The sequence below is a fragment of the Saccostrea cucullata genome, unplaced genomic scaffold (assembly GCF_032062105.1).
Source record: "Saccostrea cucullata isolate Sc308-1 unplaced genomic scaffold, CSIRO_AGI_Scuc_v1 ctg264, whole genome shotgun sequence".
In the NCBI taxonomy this organism is placed as follows: Eukaryota; Metazoa; Mollusca; class Bivalvia; order Ostreida; family Ostreidae; genus Saccostrea; species Saccostrea cuccullata.
This window is the reverse complement of record NW_026932935.1, coordinates 25,502-31,939: the sequence shown is the minus strand read 5'-3', so window position 1 is coordinate 31,939 and position 6,438 is coordinate 25,502.

Sequence of the window (6,438 nt, the reverse complement as noted above, 5' to 3'; positions counted from 1 at the left end):
TAAGATCAAACGTCGTCTGTATTTGTATTGATTGAATTTACACAATATGGTATAATGTGATTTAACATAGGGTCCGTGTAACACTTAACAATTCAAATTTCTGAAATAATTTAGGGTTTTATAATGTTAATATATTAATTCAAATATCTAACTTTCAAAAACTCAAACTGATTAGGTATATTGAAAATTAATATTTTAGTTCAAAAATCTAAATTTTCAAATTTCCAAACAGGTTTTAAAATTTTGATATTTTAGATTTTTACCCTAAATGTTCAAAATTCAAATTTCCAAAAACGATTTTTTATATTTTAAACTTTTGACTTTTTAGTCTACCGTTTGTTCAGAAAGTTAACAATTAACAATCTATAGTACATTAATATTTTTCGACTTTTGATTATTTAAAATTAGCTTCAAACATCTAAAATCCAACTTTGAAACGTGTTAGATTTATAGAAGTTTGGAATTCTATTCAAATGTTCTAATTTCAAATAACCTTAACACTTTGAGTTTTAGAATATTACTTTAAATATACAAAATATCAAATTTCCAAACCCGATTTGAATTTTGAATATCATTTCAATATTCTAACTATCTAAAATATATTTTGCTTAACCAAAAGTATTTCTGTAATAGTTTCAAAATTCAAACCAGGTCTGGAACTTGATATTTTGGATATTTGAGGTAAATATCTAAAAACTCCAAGTGTTTTGGTAATTTGAAATTTGAATATTTGAATCAAATTCTAACTTTCTAAGACTCTAAAACGTTTTGAAAGTTGAAATTTAGTAGAAGTTTGAAGTAAATTTTGAAATATCAAAAGTCGTAAAACTGTACTGAACTTTAGATTATTAAGCGTAAACTTTCTAAACAAACGGTAGATTAAAAACTTAAAAGTTTAAAATACAAAATTTGTTTTTGGAAATTTGAATGTTGAATATCTAAAGTAAAAATCTAAAAACTTAAAATTCTAAAACCTGTTTGGAAATTTGAACTTTTAGATTTTTAAACTAAAATATTAAATTTTAATATACCAAATCAGATTGAGTTTTTGAAAGTTAGAAATTTGAGCTAATATATTAACATTCTAAAAATCGAAATCATTTTAGAAATTTGAATTGTTAAGTGTTACACAGACCACATAGGGAAATAAAGGGATATAAATGTAAGTAATTATTTTTAGGAGTAAAACGTAAACAATCCCCGGTTCGCTATTGGGGAGGTTCAAGTTGTTTAAGGTAGGTCGCGGGTTTGCTTTTGTCATCAATACTGATGTACAAATTTCGACAATTCGAGGGTTGTTTTGTGCACATTTGATGTACGTTAGTTAAGTCACAAAGGCAACGTTACGTTGTTTCCCGTTTAATTCTCTGCAAACGACTGTACAAGTCTGTACGACTACGAATTAAGTGGATTAATACAAAGTGAATTCTATTATACTTAAACTTCGTACATGTTTTATTAATTTTCAGTCTGAATTCTGATGTGATTATATGTAATATCTTAGGACTAATTAAATACAATACCAAATGACATCTGAAATAATTTTAATGTACAATATAAGGTAAACTGGTAAAAGTCAATCAGAAAACAAAGTAAAAGTTATGGTTTGCAGAAAGAAAGTTATCATGAATAAAAATTGCTGAAGATAATGGGAACAAAAGGGGTCTTATGTTGTATATCAATAAGGATTTCAAACTCGGGGGAAATTGTAGTATATGTATATTAGACAAAGGTAATCTTATGTTGTACATTAAAGCCGATGTCAAAATTTAGCGTAACTTTTCTTCAAATATATCATCATCATCTCAAAAACGGGTAAATTAAATTACATACATTTGAAGTTTTATTGGTTTATGAATTTGATGTGTTAATCATAATTGTTTGGTTGTTATGTATTTAAATCTCGTGTATTCGCCTTGTTTTGCTGGCTAATAAATTGTGAAATGCATTTAAAAATCAAATTTATACAAACACCTGGACTTTAAGACCTATAAGACACTGTAAATAATTTACAAGTTTTATTTTTTCCATATATTTTTTTTTTAATAACAAAAAGTTCAAAGTGTGAAAGCTAAATGCAAGTGTTTTCCATTTTGCGTATTGAAATTGATTCAGAGAATTCGAAATTAACAAATGTTTGAGACTTAGGCACATGTACATAGTACTATAACTTACGTGGAATATAGTAAAGTCATTGCAGCCCCCAGGTCACCCCCGCATATTTCCTCATAAATGTTTTTTCTCTTATATATCATAAAATATCAAATTTTTGTGTTAATGTTGCTGAATACCCCCCCCTATTTTCTGAATACCCATCAATACTTTATCAAAAATAGATTTTGTCGCTGTTTGTTAATTGTCATGCACGAGGAATGTTTATACTGTCCATTCTGACTTTATGCTTAGAGTATGAATTTCACAATACAAGTGAATATTAAGTTGCTGGTCATTGAGCGTAATGTTTTATCCTTCTGCCGATAAAGCTGTAAGGTCATGGAAAATTTTATGAAGTTGATTTGTTGCAATGTTTTATTAGGGTTTTTAATTTCAAGCCAAATTAGACGTGCCGATGGTGTAATTTTACTTTGGATTTGGTCCGAGATGTTTGTTAAGATCAAACGTCGTCTGTATTGATTGAATTTACACAATATGGTATGATGTGATTTAACATAGGGGAGTCAAAGGATGGTTTATTGTAAGTAATTATTTTAAGTCAGACATACTAATCTGTTTTCAGTTTTGTTTTCAAAAAATGTTATGAAGCATGAAAAAGGCAATTACACATTCTGCCAAAATTTAATAGCCTTTAAACATGTTAAATGGCATTGACTATTGAACATTCACGAGAACTGCGACTCTTTCACTTCTGCAGTAATCAAAGCACTGAATGTTCTGAAAGGATGTTGGTTAATTTCATCATTGTTATGAGTCTAGCTGTAATAGTGTGGTCCCCTCCGATTTTTTTAAATCTGATATTTTCTGGAGAGGGCTGCAATTCCACAGCATCTCCATAATGGTGCAAAAATATTTTTTTAAATACGGGCGACTGCAGGCAGAATAAATTGTTTTTACATTCAACTTACTTCAAATAAGACGAAATTTTTATTCACTGTCAACATCATAGCTCGTTAAACATGAAAACCATGTAAAAAAAAATCTGTGTATTTACTTGTTGCCTCACTCAGCAGCCATGACAGTTCACACGTGACGTACTGAGACTTGCAATTGAAATTTAGAATAACTCAGTAAAGCAAATGTCAATGTTTATAAATAATTGTGATGAATAGTAACACTAAACATTGATAAGTAAAATCATTCCATGTGTCATTTTTACGTGAACAGCAATATTTAGGCTTAAAATAAGGTAATTCCAAAGAAATCCGCTCCCTATGGTTAGTAAACGTGGCGGATAAATTTAAGTTGTGATGTTGACATCCACGAAAAATACGGATATATGGATTTTCTGTATATTTTTGGATCGATTTATGTCTTGGATAACTACATTTTGGAAGTCCAGGTAAGACGTATAAATAAAATAGCTGTTTACTGACAATTTCAGCCGAAATCCGTGCGGGAATGCATCGCTCCCTCTTTGCACCATTACGGAGATCCTAATTGTAGCCCCCCCCCCCCCCCCAAAGGGAGAGGGCTACATTACTGCAGCTATTACGAGTCATTTACAGTTCGGTATCGTTTCATTTGTTTGCTGGTCTATTGAAACATTTTAATAAAATGCATAAAGCCATACACGGAGAATATTTTACCAAAAAATAAAAGGTCTTAGGTTTATATGAACTGATTTTCCCTCTAACAAAAAGAATGCTTCCAGATAAATATGATTATCTAATCATGGCTTTGCCATTCTGACTGAAAAAAGCATTTCTAAAGAAATATTTCTATGTATTTCTTGGATTCCATGTTGTGGCTCTGCCCTACCCCAAAGGGGTCATGCATTTGAACAAACTTGAATTTTGGCTACACTACCTAAGGAGTAAAATAAATATGATCATTCATGCCTTTGCTATTTTTGAGAAGATAATTTTTAAAGAATTTCCCTATATATTTCTATGTAAAACTTTGATCGGCTTCATTGTGGCCCTTTAAAAAGGAAATTAAAATTGAACAAACTTGTTTCTAAACTACCTTGCTCAGGATGCTTCCCTGGTAAGTTTCAAAGTTTCCTGGCACAGTGGTTCTTGAAAGAAGATTTTTATAGAACATACCTAAATTTTTCACTATTTCTTAATTATCTCCCCTTGAATAAGTCCGTGGCCCTTCATTCTGCACAAAAGCATTTTATAGTCAAAAAGGATTCACCAAGGATACAAAATTTGTGGCAAGTTTGGTTAACAGTTGCAGTGGTTGTTTTAAGAAGATAAAAATGCAAAAAGTTTATTAAAACGACGATAGAAAGACGGACAAATTTTGATCAGAAAAGTATGACAATTGAAAACAACTTTTATACCAGATTAGTTTTTTGTGGTTATTTTTTTTTTAATTTAAACCAGATCCGTTTAAAAATTTAAAATTCCTTAATTACCAATTAAATGTTTAATGTTAAGGGTCTAAGCTTGATGTAAATTACTAGAACCGTTTTTCTGAGATAAAACTACTCTCTTCAAGGCCTTTTTTTAAATACTCGTAATTCTCTTTTTTGTTTTAACTGAGTTAAATTGCACTTTTGACAAGATGCAATATATACAGTACCTTAAATCAAAGATTTATATGAGAGGTTGAGTGGGACGTTTGGTTCAACCCCTTTTTGACGGAAATTGCGGGCAGGTGTAGACAGTATTGAATAGTTTATAAAATATTTTTGTCTTTTTTTGTTCTATATAATTTAAATATCGCTACTTATTACGGAGAAGCAAATTACTACACATTTCCCATCAGAATGCAACAGGGGAAGACGAGGTTATTATAATGTTGAGAACTGCTGACTTTCAAAAGCATATCGTTTATACATTAATACAACTTATTACCATCTGTTTACACATAATTGCCTTACTGGTATTCTTATTTTTTTCATACATTACAATTGATTCATTGGTTCATAAATTGTGAAAGTTCTAAAGAAAAATTTAATTTACAGTATTTATATTGTGTTATGCAATAAATCAACAGTTTGATGTTGAGTCTGGGGGTGTATTAAATCCCTGTTATTTTTCGAAAATAATTTAACACTTAAATGTTTATATTATGCCATTTTTTATTGGATCGGATTTTCCAATTTCGGTAATTGATTTGGCACATGTTTTATACATGCCCATTAAGATCAAATAGAACAAACTGTCTTTTGGCAAAGATAGTTATTTTTTTCCCAAGTGCTATATTACTTTGTCACGCAAGGAAAATTGGTAAGAGGTGTTTTAAAGATTTTAAAAAAGCCATGAAAAGAGGTAACAGCCTTTTAGGTAATTTATACAGGTAACCAATGGAAAAATACAGTGCCGGTAAGTATCAACAATGTTAGCGTAAATAGAAGTTGTTTTATACGAAGAAGTCCTTGACTCCATTTGTAAAACGTCTGTAATCAATTATTTTGTAAATTTGTATTGGTGAATGAGCAGGCCCTGGTCGACGGTGACCAATTGCGTTGAGGTATTGCCGCCGTCCCATGGTTCTTGGCACCCCATTGGTGGCGGTTGAAGTTCCATTATTACTCGTAGTAGACACGAGTAGTCATGGTCCTTGCAAGTGGCATATTCCGTCGCACCTCAACGCAATTGGACGAGTGCAACACACATTCTTACGCTCATTCCATTGTTTATTGACTTGATTGATATTTGAATTGATTGATTTATTAATGATTGATTGATTGACAAGTAATTGACTTGATTGATATTTGATTTGATTGATTGACTGATTGATTACTAATTGATTGATTGAATTTGATTGATTATTGCATTGGTGACGTTCATGCACTTGTGACCTATCCAGTGCAAGATCCGCCCGATTTGGGTCGTCACATTTCTTGTACTGATTGTTGATTGTGGGGCAGCCCTGTGGTAACCCCAGAAAAAATTGATTACCGCGGCCAGAAGCACCATATTAAACAAGCAAAATAACATCCATTTTGTTTGTTTGATTTATAGGGAATCATAAATAACAACTTTTTAAAATGTAGTTTGTAAAAACTTCAAAGAACGTTGAATCACATTGAAAGGCTTAAATGAAAATCGTTGCATGAAAAGATTTCTTCTTTTTGAGACTTTTTATATCAAATTATGAATTACAGGGTTTTCCTTCCTAGCTGATGATCGGATATCCTTAAGAAGAAAGTTATACCAGTAACTTGTTTTTTCCTAGTGTTTTCCTTCCTGATTAGGCCTAAGTTGGTGACGTTATGGGTCATTTTACGTATATGTACCTCATATTTGTAATAGCGATCAAAAAGAAAAAGATATAAAAGGTTGGAAATGTGACTAATTTTTTTTT